We start from the raw sequence: 19,662 nt of genomic DNA, 5'->3' as shown, positions 1-19,662 counted from the left end.
ATCTAAGAAAATTTTGTTGACCAACTCTTGAGATATTACATAAATTAAAAAAGATATTCTTTAGTGCCCATAAAGTTTAAACGCTGAGTGACTCTATTTTCAGTAATCAGATTATAAAAAAATGCTTTGTTTCGGTAAAAAATATTATTATATTAATTGAAGATAAATTCTTTCCACTTTAATTTAAAGCATAAATTCTACGGGTGCTAACATAAATTAAGAGATACATATTACGTTATGACTGAAGGCCTTTATAATATTATGAATGAATTATATGATAATCAAAATTTGAAGTTTTAAAATATTTTGATGAAGAAGCTATTAAAGTAGGAATTGCGTAAAATATTTAATTATTAAAATTTTAACGAACATTAAGATTGGCGAACCGGCTGGTCGCCAAAGGCGGCTAGTAATATAAAAAATAAATCATTATATTTGCTGGATGGAAGGTTTACTAATTATATTCAACTTTGAAATGTCGTAAGGGCTAGTTTAAGACGAGCATCAGAAAATTTATCTAGATCAGACACCGAAGAAGGTACTTACTTCAAAATTCCTAAATTCCTAAATTAAAAAGATTATATATATTTATTTTTCAGAATAATAAATACATCCTTGAATAATTATGCATCGAAATACTTTCAAGAGTGCAAAAGCTTAAAATCAGGATTTGACATTTCATCTGAAAACAGTGGTTAATCTGCGTGACCAAAACGCCATTCATAATTGTATCATAATATAAAACATAAATCATTATATTTGCTGGATGGAAGGTTTACTAATTACATTCAACTTTGAAATGTCGTAAGGGCTAGTTTAAGACGAGCATCAGAAAATTTATCTAGATCAGACACCGAAGAAGGTACTTACTTCAAAATTCCTAAATTCCTAAATTAAAAAGATTATATATATTTATTTTTCAGAATAATAAATACATCCTTGAATAATTATGCATCGAAATACTTTCAAGAGTGCAAAAGCTTAAAATCAGGATTTGACATTTCATCTGAAAACAGTGGTTAATCTGCATGACCAAAACGCCATTCATAATTGTATCATAATATAAAACATAAATCATTATATTTGCTGGATGGAAGGTTTACTAATTACATTCAACTTTGAAATGTCGTAAGGGCTAGTTTAAGATGAGCATCAGAAAATTTATCTAGATCAGACACCGAAGAAGGTACTTACTTCAAAATTCCTAACTTCCTAAATTAAAAAGATTATATACATTCATTTTTCAGAATAATAAATACATCCTTGAATAATTATGCATTGAAATACTTTCAAGAGAGCAAAAATTTAAAATCATGATTCGACACTTCATCTGAAAACAGTAATCAATCTGTGTGAACAAAACGCCATTCATAATCGTATCATAATATTAAAAATAAATTATATTTGCTCAATTGAAGGTTTAAGAATTACATTCAACTTTGAAATGTCGTAAGGGCTAGTTTAAGACGAGCATCAGAATTTTTAACCTAGATCAGACAACGAAGAAGGTACTTCAACAGTTTCTTCCATGTCGAATCAATAAGAGCTCGCTTCTCAAGTTCAGGTAACTTAACCCTTTAAAGGGCCCTTTTTTTTCTAGTCATTATGTTAAAATATTTTTAGGCTTGAAATTAGAATAAGAAAAGGGATTCATTTAGCTTATTAGATAAATTTAATTTGATTAATTAATTTGGTTAATAATTAAGTAACAAATCAAGACACATTTTGTCTGAGATAAAGAACTGAAGCATCTAAGTTTCTGACTTATTAAAAAAATTTGTCAGCACTGATGCCAACCTTCTATAATTTCATACAAAGATTGATAAATTTGGTGGGAAGCATACTTCCCACGGCCCTAGAAAGGGTTAAACGCACACTAAGTGTCAATATAAGACAGGTCTTTTATATTGAGATCAAGTTCTTAGAATCCAGGATCTTAGATTTTGTTATTGAGTCTTTGCTACTAAAGATAGAACAAAGGAATTTGGAAGCATACATAATTGGACAATGGGCCTGTTATTCCAAGCCACACTCATGCGAGGTATTTAATGCATAAAAGTTATTTTTAGATTCTCCAAACTAAAATTGAAACTGCTATTAAGTGATTACGTAAATTTTTATTTTGGGAATGGTATTTATTATCAACTTACCATAGACTTTGAGACAAGAGAAGTTTAGTTGGATAAAAAAAACTGAATATACTCTTTCTATAATGACACTATTAAGATTAAATAAAATTGAATTTTGAAGCAGAAACAAAATTGTAGATTCTTTATCAGAATTTTTGTTAATTTTGTCAATTTACATGATTTCACTATCACATAGATTATGTGAGAAGAGAATTTAACTAATTCGTTGACAGGTATTGTAATTTACGTCGTTTCTTTTTCAACAGTTGTTTTTTTAGTTCCAGATCTTTTATCTTTTTAGCAAAGTCAATTCACCCGATAGCACTGTCACTTGATAAATGTCATGTCTCACATGTAACTTATCACGGGCTTGTGATGTTATAGCGAATTGTTATGAATCAAAAGGTTGCGTGTTCAAATCACGTCTGGGTCGCCAATGTAGCGAATTGTTATGAGCGAGGATAGAACCTGGGACCTTGTGGTTCGCAGTCCAGTAACATGACCATGATACAAAAGCAATTTCTCGGGTAGCGTAGTTGTTAATTGGCTTACAAGCTATTCACCACAATGTAATGTGAAATCATTTATTTTCACCTCCATGTTTCTTTTTCAAAGAGTTTGTATGTGTAGTCTAGTTAAGTGATATCAACATCGTGTGATAAATACCATTAACAGGGTACTTGCTTACTGTATACTGTGAAATCACGTTTTCCTCATTTATCAAGTTCTTTTTTCAGAACTATGATTTGTGGAATTAGCTTATAGGACGTCACTGTCATATGATAAACTTCATCGTTCATACAATCTAATCAAACACTGGCTTGCGATATACTGTGAAGCCACATCCTTCTTCGTAGACAAAAATGTTTTTTTATAATACTCAAAATACGTGGTGTTTTATATGGTCAATATCATTTCTTGTATTATCTAACATAATGGGCTTGCTATGTAGTGAGGCATCATGTCAGTTCTATAAGAAATTTTTCAGATTTTTTTTCCCGCGCAATGAATTTTCTTGATATGGCTACCACTTGTTAAACACCATTTCTCACATCTGGCTGAGCACTGGTTTGATGTATTGATGTATTGTGAAATCTCATCGTTCCGACACCAGCAAGTTTCTTTTTCGGAGTATTTGTTACTTGAATCGATTCATGTGATATCGATATATTGCGATATTACGTTCTTTCTTCTCAAATTAGCTTTTTAGATATTTTTTCAGAGAAATCAATTCATTTGATATGACTATCAAGTGGTAAATGTCATCTCCCACATCTAACTGAGAGTTAGTTTGCGATTTATTTTGAAGTCACATTGTTCCGCCTCCTACAAGTTCCTTTTTCAGAACATTTTTAAGTCTAATCTATTCACGTGATATTATTAACATGTGGTAAATGTTGCATAGCGTACTGGCTTGCGATATACTGTAAAATCACGTCTTTTGTCATTTGCTGTTTTTTCTGAACTTTTGTTTGCAAAGTTAATTTACGAAATGTCACTGTCATGTGAACTTCATCTTTCATATTATTTAATCAAACACTGGCTTTCGATATACTGGGAAGCCACGTCCTTTCCTTCAAAGATTTTCCAGTACTTTTGCTATAGTAGCCAAATTATTTCATATAGTAAATGTTGTCTATCATATCATCTAAGAGAGCACTGGCTTGCAATGGACTACGATATTACGTCCTTCCTTCTCAAATAATCTTTTTAGATTTTTTTTCAGTGAAATCAATTTTTTGATATCACTGGCACGTGATGAATATCATCTCTCACATCTAACTAAACACTAGCTTGAGCTGTATTGTGAAGTCGTATTGTAGTGTTATTTCTTTTTATTGTTTCTATTTATTCATTGTATGTATTGTTTCTTTTCCCCTCCAACAAGTTTCTTTTCAGTGTGTTTATTAGTGTAGTTGATTCACGTATCTATGTCATGTGGTAAATTTCACGTTTTATGTCATCTAACAGAGCATTGGAGTTACAATATACTGTGAAGCCCATGTCTTTTCTCTTAAACAACGATTTTTTATCAGAATTTTTTCCATCTTAGTCAAATTACGTGATGGTACTTGTAAATGTGGTCTCTTATATCATCTCCAGGTTGCACAGTAAGTTGCCCGCTGTTGTACAATATTTTGCGATATTATATTATTCAACAATATTAAATAATATTGCAAATCTTGTTTAATATTTTATAAAATTGTACAATATGTGTGCTACTAGGGACTGTGATATCATTTCCTTTCTCCCCCAACAATTTTTTTTAGTTCAAATCTTTTTTTTATGAGCGTCAATTCACGTGTTATGACTGCCGCCTTGCAAATTATAACTACTGAAAAATGGTTTGAGATGTATTGTGAATTCTCATGTTTTCTCCTCAAACAAGCTTCTTTTTAGAGCATTTGTTAGTATAGTCAATTTACGTGATATCACTTCCCATACTATCTAGAAGAGTAGCACACATATTGTACAACATTCTACAATATTAAACAATATTCACAATATTGTATAATATTGTTGAATATAGAATAATACATTATCGTACAATATTGCACAACGTTGGAAAGATGCCACGTCCCTTCTATTCCATTAAAAAGAACAATAGTTTTCAAAATTACGGCATTGCCATTGGCAAATATCACCTAAGATAATTATGTTGCATATGAAATAAAATGGTTGTTATTAATTCTGTATGTAACGGTTTATTTTATGTTGCACAATTTTGATACATGTTGCAAATACTATTGCTATGCATTCTAACTCTATCTAACGCTATTATAGATCATTACATACATGTTGCACATTTTTTTCTTATAAAGGATTTTGATCAACACATTTTTATTTATTTCATTAGTTCAGAAATATACTTATCAATTAGAAAAATTTCTTCAAACAGAACTTTTAAAACTGTTATGATAGAACTACAACACATTTTTAGATAATACCCTTAACAACCTCATTTGGTAATGACATATTTTAAAATAATGCTTTCACTCCTAGTCATTTGGACTAATCCAATATCTTCATAGATAATGATGGTCAGACTGCCTAATCCGTTTATCTTGATAGACAGGCGGCAACTGGAAGGAGTTTCAGCAAAGTTCTAAAAGTACCAATTATTCTGGTCCGGTAATGGCATCGAGGAGAATTCGAGAAGCTACATCTTAACTATTTTAGGTGAGCTGATTGCATGAGCCTTTTAAAGTGCATGTATAATTTTACAGACTCATGCGTTTTACTGTCGAAATAATTTCAAATTAAAAGTTTTATCAATTGAACTGGTTCAGTAGATCTGTTTCGTTAATTATCCAAAATACTCTGAAATAAAAGTATACATAATGTGCGAAGATTATGAGAAGATAGAAACAGAAAACTCAATAAGTGCTGAAGTGGAAATCTTACAGAATTGCAGAAAGCAAATCGCTGGTCAAATGTAGTAATTTATCTTTTCTAGGAAGTATTATTTACTTCATTTTCCATTGTTATCATTTTCTAGACTTTTAATAATGTAAGTAAATGCTATAGTATTATACATATGAATGCATTATTACATATTGAAGAAAATGGTTTAATCATTCTTTTGCAAAAGCTTCTTCCCTAGTCTTGATAGTATGTATTATATTATCATAATTATTTATTAAATACCTATATAATTAATTCAAATTTGTCTCGATTCGACAAATAAACTGTCGCTGCAAGACCGATCCGAGTGAACTTAAATGTAACAGATTGTAATGATTTCAGTTTAAGTGTACATCCAACAAATAACATGTTTAACCACAATTATAACGTTAACCATAATTAACATATTTAACCACAATTATAACGTTAATCATAAATAACATATTTAACCACAATTATAACGTTAACCATAAATAGCCTATTTAACCACAATTATAACGTTAACCATAAATAGCATATTTAACCACAATTATAACGTTAACCATAAATAACATATTTAACCACAATTATAACGTTAACCATAAAAAACATATTTAACCACAATTATAACGTTAACCATAAATAACATATTTAACCACAATTATAACGTTAACCATAAATAACATATTTAACCACAATTATAACGTTAAACATAAATAACCTATTTAACTACAATTATAACGTTAACCATAAATAACATATTTAACCACAATTATAACGTTAACCATAAATAACATATTTAACAGCAACATTTTTTTCCTTCGATTCATATTATTCAGTCAAGCCAGCATTTTAATCCACCACAGGACAATGGAAAATTTCCATTATTTTCTGTAAAAGTGATGCTTTTCCATTTTCATTTGTTTCCATATTATAAAATTTATTTCAAACTTTTGAATTTCATTGTATTCTATCTTATGTCAGGACTAAAGCTCAGTCAAGTTTATATAGTCGTTCAAATTTTAGCAGATAATTATGCATTAATGATGTAGAAAGTTGACTACAATATCAGGAAATGGTCATCTAAAAATGAACAAAGATGGCCGTTCCGTTGGAACTTAACAGAGGGTAAAGCTTAAAGTGAAAGAGATTTTATAAGACTCTGATTTAAATACAGCCCAAAAAATAGAGCCTAAAGCATTTTTTCCATGTCACGCTTTCTCTTCATTCAGTCAAGCCAATGGTTTAACACACAACGAATCAATGGAAAATTTCCATTATTTTCTGTACAAGTGATGATTTTTCCATTTTCATTTGTTTTCAGATTATTAAATTTTAGATTTTTGAACTTCATTGCATTCCATATTACAAACGGGCTTAAGCTTAGTGAAACTTATATAGCCATTAAAATTTTTAACAAGGAATAATGCATTAATGATGTAGAAAATATCAGGGAAATAAATTAATGATGTTCATGTGAAAATGAACAAAGATGGCCGTTCCTTCGGAACTTAACAAGCGGCAAAGCTTAAAGATAAACACTTCGTATGATATCCCGTTCTTTTCTCCAAATCCTCGGGCCATTTCTTTCTTACTCATACGCAGGGAGTTGATGGAGTGCGCATTTCGCCTTCACGACTCCGTGAATAGGTCTTAAGTGAGCAAAGAGTGACCCTTCCATTTCCGCCAGCAGCCATAAAAAAGTGGTTTCCCTTCGGGTTGCTGCAGGAAAAGATTTAATCTCTCTGGTGGTTCTCTTTTTAGGAGAATTCGTCGCTGCAGCTCTTTAACTACATCATTCATAATATCCCAGACATTTTTTTAAATGCTGCATACTCTTACTATAAAAACAAGCTAACATTGGTTAAAGAGCTATTGCGAAGTATATATAACCAATTACTTATAAGTATCCTTTATTTTAGTTGACGAAGGAAATATATGTCGAACAAGAATAGTTAAGAAATAGTTAATGGGTAATGGCATAACGAATGCGATAAGGTCAAGTAAAGTATAAATGCTTTAATGATATTCGGATGTACATGAATTAGAAGCCACTGGATATGTGTTACGCTATTTTTGCCTTTTCTTGAAGATAAATGAATGGATGCCAGCCAAGCTGATAATCAGAAGTATTTAATAAGGGAGAGGGCCAGTGATGCCCCTTATAGGTCTATCCTTCCTTTCCTCTTTATTGTCGTTTTCGAATATACTGTAATTTCCTGCGTATTATCATCTGCGGCATATGACCAGGAGGTGCTATTTTTAACCATGACAAATTTCAGCAGATAATTCGCACTGCTATATAATCTGCGGATTTTCCATGGCGGTATATTATTAGAGAAGATTTTTGTGTTTTTTTAATAGTTAATCCTTTGATTATACTCAGGTAATTAAGGAAATCCAATCGAAACTGAAATTTCCAGTAAAAGGGGAGGGGGGGGGGAAGTTCCTTGATTCTTAACTTAGTATGGATGATGCAACGAGAGCAGTGTCAGTAGAGGGGGGGGTGAAGAAGAAAAAACGTTCAGGTCAGACAGCAGTAAGCAAATATAATTCCGAAAACTATATAAATTTAAAACTTAAAATAAAAATATTTAAATTTCTTTTTGTTCATCATTAAATATAGTTTATTTGTTCTTACTTAGTTTATTTGTCACGATTTCCCTTTTTATGTGCCTTATGATACATAAAAGTATTTTTACATGATGGAAAAAAAAACATTTCACGCAATTAATATATATATATGTTTTTTTATATTAAGATATTTAAAATATAGGGCCACCTTAAAGGTATTGTCTTTTTTTAAGCATTTAATATTTCAAAATGAGCTTTTATTTAAGTTGAGATAAAAATGTGAAGTAAGAAGAGAAGACTCAGAGAAATCTATTTATTGGTCAGAAAAAATATCTCTTTTTATACAAGTCTAAAATCATTATATCTTAAAAAAATTCCTTAATCTATATAATCAATACAATACAATTAAAATAAGTAACATTTGTCTTCAGAGTGGAGGGGGGAGATAAATTTTTCTTTTCAAAATATCAAAGGCGAAAAAAGATTCTCTAAATTAAATGAAAGTTTATTTTTTTAAATCAGGAATTGATTCTTCATTTTTTTTTAAAAACAATTTATTACAGAAAGGATGGTGTGAGGACCAATTTCTTCTTTAAATAATTTCTTGTAACTGAATTTGAAATATAAGAGAGTGTGATTTTTTTATATTTAAATTTTTAGCCAACGAAGAAAAAAAAAAGCGAAAAGAAAAAAAAAATGAAGCAATCATTGTCAATGCAATTAAACCTTTAAAAAATACTTCTATAAATTATATTAATTGCTAGGTAAGAAAGAGGAAAGTGAAAAATGCAAGTGACTGCAATTGCAAAAAACTTATAGAAAAAATTATTATTCTCCATTTATACAATATATTGAATAGGACGGCATTATTACGGAAGTTAAATGTTTAAAAATTCATCACTGTTATCAGCTATCATTCAAAGAAAAAATAATGCAACTAAAAGTAAATATTTAAAAAGAAATATGTTAATTGAAACATGAATAAAATCAGTGTAATTTCTATAAAATACTTATAGGAATACTCCAATTTTTTAATTAACTTCCCATATTCGTTTTTTCAAGTGCAGAAACATTGTCATTCGGTATTTATTCGCCGCGGTAATTTTTCTGCTGTATAAACAGATTTACTTTGAATAAGTAAGCTTTAACTCTAACCACTTTGTTTAGACGAAAATTAAAATGGCATTTTTGATGTATCGAATGAATCTTCAATAACATTTTTAACGATTCTTTTTCTTTTTTTTATTATTTCGTTCTCGCACTTTGCTCAATGCATACCAGAGATTACCTACATAATCTTTTTTCCTCTCGATTTATCTTCCCATCGAACATACCCTCAGTGAAATTTAAATTTACCATAAAAAAACAAGTCTGATTCATACCTAATTTCACTAAAACCTGGAGCACATGCTAAATGATCCATGCCATCTAACGATAACAAACCGTCAGCCATCAGGGCCCTTGATGACAGTTATTTTTCATATCGAGCAGGCCCTCTCCAGGGACGGAAAAAGCATCCCTAATATTCCTCCAACCCACCCCAACCATCCTGATATCGTTCGTCATAATTTCTGGGAGTGAAGCTGAGAAAGTAGGGGTGGAGAAAAAAAATCCAGATTCTAGCAGCTGGAAGACCCTCACGTTCAGCATAAAATGCTCCTGGAACTCCTTGGAATCACCACAAGTCAGATCCAATTGAATTTTGCTTAAGTACATTCCAGTTTTCCCATGGTTCAGAAAAAGTGGGAGCTGGTTGGTGTTTTTCTTTCCTGCTTCTCCTCCTCCCCCCACTTCCCTAGCTTTTTCTGATTCTTCCCCTCAGAACCCCTTAAGGGAAGAGATGGCATCGCTCCCCCTAGGTTTGGTTTTTAGGGCTTTAGATTGGTGGGGGGAGTGTGGAATGGAAGATATTGAAGTTGTGGTCGTTTCGAGTTGGGATGGCCATTTCTTTTAAAGAGGATTGTGCGTTGGAGTGTGTTGTTTCAGCGGTTTGATGAAAAGTAAGTGTTTTCACTGCAGCTGGGGGAATATTAAAGTGACCGGTGGCATCAGCAGAACTGGATTTTTCATTCCCCAAAGATAAGCAGAAATACAGGGCCGAATGCTTTCCGAACATCTCTGAGTTTATTGGCAAGTTTCAGATACGATCGGAACATTATAATACGGTTGTAACAACAATAAAAATATGGAGATATAGAATATATCAATATGAATTATATACGGGAGGCTTCAAGTTCCCTTTCTGTTTATAATAAAACTTCATTAGCAGAATGTTTTGTGGAGCTTAGTGTAGATTATAATTATAGTATATAAACCGATGGTAACTTAATTAATGCTACTTTTGTACATTCAATATTTTTTGAATTTGCACCGACAAGCTTGATTTTGCTTTTTGCTTCCCCCCCATGCAATTTTACTTTATTAGCATCCTGTATAGAAACACGATAAATATGTTCCTATAGGGCTTTTAATTTTAAACCGTTCAGATAATGAGACTACAATCTTTTTCAAAATTTGGTCTTCAGCAATACAAGTATATTTGGAAGACCCTTGATGAAGTTTCGGGTTTCGAAAATCAATCTTATATCTGAAATTCAAGTATTATTGTCAAACCAACTGCCCCATTCCGAAATAGATTTGAGAAATATATCACGAGGATCAAGCTTATGCTCGTATAAATTATAGTTTGATTATAACTAATGATAGTTTAATAAAATAATTAATTATACAATATTTTCGTTTATACAGTTGTTTGGCTGTTGTAAGGAGTTTTTCTCAATGTAACTAATGAAGGTCCGTTCACTTCGTTAAGGCTAGAATGGGAAACATCTTCAAATAATTTAATTATTTAACACTTTCTAGGGCCGTGGGTAGTATGCTTCCCACCAAATTTATCAATTTTTGTATGAAATTATGTAGGTTGGCATAAGTTCTGATAAATTTTTTTAGAAAAACAGAAACTTAGATGCTTTAGTTCTTTATCTCATACAAAATAATGTGTCTTGATTTGTTACTTAATTATTAATTAACCAAATTAATTAATTAATCTAATTAACTAATCAAATTAAATTTAATAAGCTAAATGAATCCCTATTCTTATTCTAATTTCAAGCCTAAAAATATTTTAACATAATATCACGAGAAAAAAAAATGGCCCTTTAAAGTGTTAAACTGATTTTTTTAACTCTATTTTACAACGAAACCGACATTACACAATTGAATTCTTTTGATTCCAACGATAAAAAAAAATGGAGAAACTAAGAATACTTTAGATTAGTCTTGATTTAAAAACACATGTTTAAATCTTTTTCCTTTAAGCAACTTTTAAAGATATAATAACTTAAATTAGCAAATTTAAATTCCACTTTAAGTTAACTGAAAGTTTTACCTAAATTCTTTCTTTAGCTAAAACACCCATTTGGATGCTCACAATAGTACTATAAGGCGTCATTCGACAATATGATTTTATGACATTGCTTGATTTTAAATCCTTTATCACACATTCTCCAATTTCTGTTATATTTGTATATCCACTTGTCACAGCGTCTAAATACTACAGATTACTACTATCTTGAAAAAGACCCTTTGTACAGTAATTTTAAGATTATATTTATTGTTGCTCATTTTTAACAATTCTTAAATCATTTGTTTTATTCAATATTTTCATTTACACCGTCATATTTAACATACTACTGTCACAAAATATTTAGAAAGTTATCAAGTTTTAAATATATTTATATAAACTATAATACGAATTCCATTCCTTAAAAGATCATCCTGTGCATCTAAATACAAAATATATCAATTATTGTCTTTCCTAACTCGACCAGCGAAACAAACTAAACAATTTTTGGAAAATTATTTAATTTAGCTGTTTCTACACTCTCAGTTTTCTTTATTACTTTTAGTCATTCATTACTATCACAATACCCATGCGTTTTCTATGCTGTCTTATTGTTGAAAGTTGTGCAAAAATATTTTTATTTTGATTAACTAAGAAATCAGCAAAATATATTTATTAGTTCTTTCATTAATTATTCATCTACATCATAATACCAAAAGTTTCTGATTAGTCCTTTAAGCCTCGTTTATTTTAGTTGCTAATATGTCAAACAAGGAAATTTAAGAAATAGTTAATGGGTAGTGACAAAGCGATGGAGGTAAGGTCAAGTAGTGTATGAATACTGCAAGGATATTTGGGCGTACATGGATGAAAAGGCAATGGATGAGTAAGCTGATATACTATTTTTTCGAACTCGTTCGTTAAAATATTAATAATTTCGATAAAACATTATTTTTTTTTGCTTTTCCTTCTAACATATACTATATGTTCTGTTCTCTTTTTTATTTCGATTCATCATTATTACATTTCCCAAGAACTTTCCAAATTGTTTCAGGTGTTTTAGAAATATACCAAATTTTAAACTCTTTTACAGTAATAAAAATAGGGATTACGTTCCTTAACTGATCAATCACTATCTAGAAACCAAACATTTCTAATAGTTGTCTTCCCCAACTAGTTCGTTGAAATAATTTCAATAAAACTATATTGTTCCAATTCGCTTACAAATTCTGCACTCTCGGGTTCAATCTTTTTTTTTTTCACTGTCACATTTCCTTTGCCACTGTTTCAAAAGTTTTAGAAAAATACTAAATTTTAAATTCTTTTATATAACAATAGAACGCATTGAGCTTCTTTACCAATCAAATATACTAATTTAAAACAAAAAATTTCTGGTATTTTTCTTCTTGAGCTCATTTGTTGAGACAATCTTAATTTCAAGAAAATTATATTTACTATTTCTTTTCTCTTACAAATCTTACTCTAAGTTTCCTTTATGATTTTCACTTATAGCATAAGAAATGTGACAGTGATTATTTAAAATGTTTTCGAAACATACCAAATTTTATATTTTTTATATTGCACTAATAATTTACATTACTTAACCAATCACACACTGTATCTGAACATCAAAAATTTCTGGTAATTGACTTTCTAAACTGATTCGTTGAAATAGTCCTGATAATATTTACATTTATTGTTGGTTCCCTTTTTCAAACCCTACACTCGTGGTTTCCTACATTATCTGAATCCGTCACTGTTGCATTTATTATTTTGCTGTCTCATAAGCTTTAGAAAAGCACTAAATTTTAAATCCTTTAATCATAGTAATTGGCCAATCTTTCATTCCAATTCAATGCCAAACATTTATGGTAGTTTCCTTTCCAAACTCGTCCTTTGAAATTGAAATGGTTTTAAATAATTTCAAAAAAACTACCTGTTTGCTTTTGTTTTTCTCTTATAAATGCTACACTCTCGATTTCCCACATTATTTTCACTTACCTCTGTCGCATTTTTTTATGCTGTTATTTCAAAGGTTTCATTAAAAAAATACCAGATTTTATGTCCTATCATTTAACAATAATTCAAAATTTATTCCCTAATCGATCACCCACTGTATCTCAAAATCAAAAATATTTGGTAATTGACTTTCTTAACTGGTTCGTTGAAATAATAATTGATATTTTTTATAGTTCTTTTTTTTTCTTCAAATCCTACATTTGTTGTGTCTGTCCTTCGTTGCATTCATTCATCCTTATCACATTTATTCTTCTGTCTCACAAGCTTTGAAAAACACTAAATTTTAAATCCTTTAATCGTAGTAGTTAACGAATTATTCATTCCAATTCAATACCAAACATTTATGGTAGTTTCCTTTGCAAATTCGTCCTTTGAAATGGTTTTAAATAATTTCAAGAAAACTAACTGTTTGCTGTTGTTTTTCTCTTATAAATGCTCGGTTTCCCACATTATTTTCACTTACCACTGTCTCATTTTTATGCTGTTGTTTCAAAGGTTTCATTAAAAATACACCAGATTTTATGTCCTTTCATTTAACAATAATTCGAAATTCATTCCCTAATCGATCACCCACTGTATCTCAAAATCAAAAATATTTGGTAATTGACTTTCTTAACTGGTTCGTTGAAATAATAATTTTTATATTTTTTTATAGTTTTTTTTTCCTCAAATCCTACATTTGTTGTGTCTGTCCTTCGTTGCATTCATTCATCCTTATCACATTTATTCTTCTGTCTCACAAGCTTTGAAAAACACTAAATTTTAAATCCTTTAATCTTGATAATTAGCCAGTCCTTCATTATAATTAAACACCAAACATTTTTTGGTAGTTTCCTTTCCGAATTAGTTCATTGAAACAATTTTAAATAATTCAAGAAAACTATATTTACTGTTGTTTTTCTCTTGCAAATCCTTCACGCTCGGTTTCCTACCTTATTTTCACCCATCACTGTCGTATTTCCCTAGCTGCGGTCTTATTCCAATTAATCCTATTAAAACAGTCGAAACATTCCTTCCAGAGGCGAGCGGGCATTTCCAGCCAGCGAGGGAAGAGGAAAGGGCATTTTGCTGTCTTCCTTCTAGAAATAGAAAATCAATGCTAAGTAGGCTATGCCCTTCCCTCCTGCATCCCTTAAATTATTTTCTACTTTGGGAGAGCGAGACGGGCTGAAAGGAATACGCCAACATTGGCTTTAATCTTCCTCGATAAATGTCAGAACTTTTCTCATAGCTCATTTTGTAGCCATTAGAGGATGAAAAAGCTCGTTAGTAGCTACGAAAGGACGTAATAAACTGCTCGTATGTTTCTGAAATTTGTCCTGCTCTTCTCCATGAGTAGACGGACACGTCTACCGGGTTTGATCTATCGGGGAATTTGTCTTGACATCGATCTGAAAAGGGTACTCTAGGAGTAGGTTAGACATTTGCTCCAGAATATGGAAGTTTGGAGCGGTTTTCGTTTTCACTTTCTTGTATAGGTAAGAACTTTTTGTCATAGTCAAGGCGTTTCAGTCTCGGGATTTTGACGAATCTGTACCTTTTAAATCTTTCTGAAACCCTCTCCTCCCCCCAAAAAAATAGATTACTACACTTATACCTCTATGTGTCTGTATGTGTAAAGAATTAAAAAAAAATGCGAACGAGTTAAAATGGATGAAATTTTGGAATATGTAACGCACAAATTACAGACTTGGATTTTACTGTAGATCACGTCCCTCAAAAATATCGACAATACCTATTCGTGCCTATGCCTATTATCTGTTAATGTGTTGGATCTGGTAGTTGGGTACCGGGAGGTTCTTGATTTGGACCCGATTCTATCGAAGAATCGCCAAGTAACTCGATGTTGTACACATTAAACTCATTGGAGTGAAATTCCTTCCCACTAATAAGGTATAGAAGTTTCGAGATGTGTCTATTCTCGGGTGTCGTCTTAATCATTTAATCGCGGTTGAAAATTACATGGTCTGTCTATCCTTCATTTTGAAATTTATTAGTTCATTTCTTCAGATCTTGAAAGTAGCGGAGGCTTGGTACTAAAATCTCAGCCTGGAAGCTGGAGGTTTCAAGTTTGAAATCAGGCTCTATAGAATAATTAGAAGATGGAGGTTCTTAAGTTCGAAATCAGGTTTTATGGAATAATTATCGTTATAAGTTTGAAATCAGGCTCTATAGAATAATTAGAAGATGGAGGTTCTTAAGTTCGAAATCAGGTTTTATGGAATAATTATCGTTATAAGTTTGAAATCAGGCTCTATAGAATAATTAGAAGATGGAGGTTCTTAAGTTCGAAATCAGGTTTTATGGAATAATTATCGTTATAAGTTTGAAATCAGGCTCTATAGAATAATTAGAAGATGGAGGTTCTTAAGTTCGAAATCATGTTTTATGGAATAATTATCGTATAAGCTAGCTGGTAAATGCCAAATCCTGATAGGTCGTGGAAGTTTGGAAAGGAGAATTGGCAGTTCAGGCTTGTCTTCATTATCTGATCGCGATTGAAAATTACGAGGTCCATTCCAAAATAGTCCTAGTGTTATATCAATGGCCCGTTTAAGTAACTAAATTAAATTACGTTTTATTCATGCGGAAGTCGAAACTGATTGTAGACTGCAACAATCTATAAATTACAATACGTGATCCTTGCATCAAAATTACAAATCTATATCAAATTTTGGACTACATCGATCTACAGTAAAAGGCTAGATTCCCTTCAATGTGCTACAGAATGAAGTATAAAGGATTTCAATGAATTAATTAAGGACACAAGAAAATAGAGAGACGAGCATTCTTTTGAATTTCTATATATGCATAAGTGAGTTGGACAGTTATACAACCGAGTAGTCAGAGAAGTATTAATTGGAGGCTAATAGTAGGTTAATAGCAATTTGTTCTCACTTTGGCCTGTATGCTTCATGAGTAGGGATTGCAATATCGGACCAAAATTTCAATACCGATATTCGGTATTTTTTAGATCTTAATACCAGGATACCGGTTTTAATACCGGTATTGGAAATTTTAGAAAAGGAAAGAAAACACAGGCGTTTCTTTGTTTTTTATTTGCCAGATTTATTAGAGAGTGTAAATATCACAAAAAATAATTTGTAACTTAAAAATTAGAACAGTATATAAAGAATCACAAAAAAGTAAAGGAACATCTTATATATTTAAATCACAAAAAAAGTGTGAATATCACTATTCAGTCTGTGGTACTATTACAAATTTTTGAAATGTGATCTTGAAAAACATAATGCATCCATTGTACTGTCATTAAGCTTGAAAAATAATTTTGTTTAAAAATTACCAGCTGACGAAAACGCTCTTTCGGCATCTACGCTCTTTGGTAGTACTGTTAGCAATGCGTGATATACTTTTTCCAAGTATTTACTTCTAAATCCCTCATCTTCGAATAAATCGATACCTCGTCGGATGGTTTTGGATATAGTTGATTTCTGTATTGTATTTTGGTTCGTTGAAATTTTTTTATTTATCGCTAATTCTAATTTATGTTCAAGAGACAATTCCTTTTCACTATCGACAGTAGTGTTATCATAATCTTCGATAACTGAGCTGAATTCTTCTGAATTTGATACGTTTGTGGGTAAAAAATTTTAAGAAAATTTACTCTGAACTTAATCAGATTTGAATTGATTTTCTTTTCTTCTTTTACATTTTCATTTTTAAAATCATTATAATTATGTAAATACCATAAGATATTTTCTATTTCGGTATGCCTTTCTTCTGTGCGATTTTTTAATGTAATATATAATTCTTCAGATAGTGATGTGTGCTGTTCTTTCAGTGACTGCAACATGAAATTTATTGTTGCATTAGCTGTTAATAAATTAGAATCTCTCCTACATAATGCTTCAATTGTCAGTTTTATTGGAAGTAGAGCTGATATAGTTCGGGATATTAAGTCGAATTCACTATCTGAAAAATTAATTTACAGGTTTAAGTCCATTATTGGATATTTGGATTGGATTTCTCAGTTTCAAAAATCGTTCCATCATTAGGAGTAAACTGTTCCAACTTGTTTTAGAATCTAATATTAACAGATATTCTGTTTTATTTTCAGTTAGTATACATTTTAGTAATATGTCATTTTTTATAGGGAAACGTTTAAACATCTTAGCATTTTTAGCAATTAATTTCGTCCGTTAGGGAGACAAAAACAAAAACGTATACTATTTTGCTATGTTCGCGATACCTGAACATATAGTGGAGACAATTTTAAAAATTTCTAGTAAATACCGAAAAACCGGTATTTAAACTTGTGAATACCGGTATTTCAAAATTGTACAAATGGCTCAAAATACCGGTATTCGGTATACCGGTATTGCAATCCCTATTCATGAGTTACTCAATAAGATGTAATTCACGATCATTTGTCATTCTATGTTTTTATGTCAATGGCGACATAAATTTGGAAACTCTGAATATTACTAATAAAAGAATGTGTGTGTGTATTGGCACTCTGAGGAAAAAATCATTCGACCTAAAACTACTAAACTTGGCACATACATATTTTGGAATGTACTTTTATGCTCTTGTTTCGAGATTTTAATTTTAAAAATTATGCAAATTTTTAATGTTTCTCGCTATAATTTCTTAAAATAACACTGAAATGATTTTTACGTCCTTAAAGCTCCAAAAATCTAGCTTTTTAATGATATCAGTTTTATAATCGTGTGAATTTTTCTGAATTGTGACAATTTTTAAAAAATACATATTTGCATAATTTCCGACATTAGATTATGCTATTGCAATGCAATTGAAACAATTTTCATTGTTTCATCACATATTTAATCGCATGAATTCCTTTCATTGTTGCAACTTTAGGAGAAAAAGATTATATTTGATATCGGCTTAGTTTGCATGACAAATAGAAAAGAAGATATGTACCAGGGAACATCGGACAATTGCATTTTGAAGCTCCATGATGTCATCAATCTTGATTCTGTTCGGATGGTTTATATACACAATGCACAGGAAAGGTATTGCAACCTAAACAAATATTTTCATTCTTTAAATTCTTTTCATTTTTTTAATTATCTACTGAGTAAAGAAAAATGAGCAGAGAATGAAATAAAGAACATTAATTCCACATTGGTTTTTCATTTGTTATTTTCAACCATTAGGGGCAATTATTTTCTTAAATAAAACACATTTCTAATAAAATGACTGCTATTTCATTCATTTGTCTGCTTACTGTATTTTTTTAAAACATAGTCAGAAATTTTATTTTGCAATTAAATCTCCAACTTATGGGAAAAGCGCCGAATTTCCCCCTGTCGGTGAGTTTTGGAACTATTTTTTCCCGCGGATTCCTTTTTCCCATGTTGTCATTAGTCCCAAAGCCAAATTTTGGGGCTTTCCAGCCAATAGTTTCAGCTACAGAGCTGTCTGAACAGAGTCAGTTCTAAAAAAAAAAAAAAAAAAAAACTCTATAAAGATGTATCTGAATATATATTCGAATAGTATATATATGTTAAAAATAAACAATGAATATTTTCTAAATAGAAATACATATTCAATCAAAATACAAGCAATAATATTAATGAAAAATCTTCCAAGAGGAGTGTATATTCAAACTTTAGATACATATTAAGAATTAAAATTAAGTATGTATTCCTATTTAGAAGATGTTTATGTAATAGATGTGTATTAAGTTAATGAATAGTTTTAAACGTAGTGCATATTGAAATGACGTACGCATTAGGTTTAAAAAAATGAATCTCTTTTAGTAGGAGTGATAAGGTGATTTGATTCAAATTAAGATGATATTCGAATGATAGATGCAAATTAAGATTAAAGGATGAATATCATCTAATGAAAAAATATATCCAAATTATAGAAGCATATTAAGGTAAATAAAGTTTATATCCATACATTTCTATAAGAGCATAAATGTGCTTATGCTATCTAAAGAAAATTTATTCAGAATTAAAATTGACTTGTGCCTTAACTTTCCCATCCCTAAGAACGTTTGAATTCAAGTACTTAAGAATCCTTTAAGAATCTCTTAAGTTCTTTTAGAGAAAATCCGAAGCTCTTTTCTATGATAAGAGCAATTCTTTTCCCCCTCAAAAACCGCAATGACAGCATGTGTTTTAAAGGGTTTAATATTATATATATATAGGACCCTACTAAGTTTATGGCTGTTATGCAAATGTATGTTCTGATATCCTTTGAGATTTCTCAGGAAGCTTT

The sequence above is a fragment of the Argiope bruennichi genome, chromosome 6, assembly GCF_947563725.1.
Source record: "Argiope bruennichi chromosome 6, qqArgBrue1.1, whole genome shotgun sequence".
Taxonomy (NCBI): Eukaryota; Metazoa; Arthropoda; class Arachnida; order Araneae; family Araneidae; genus Argiope; species Argiope bruennichi.
This window is presented reverse-complemented; position numbering follows the sequence as displayed.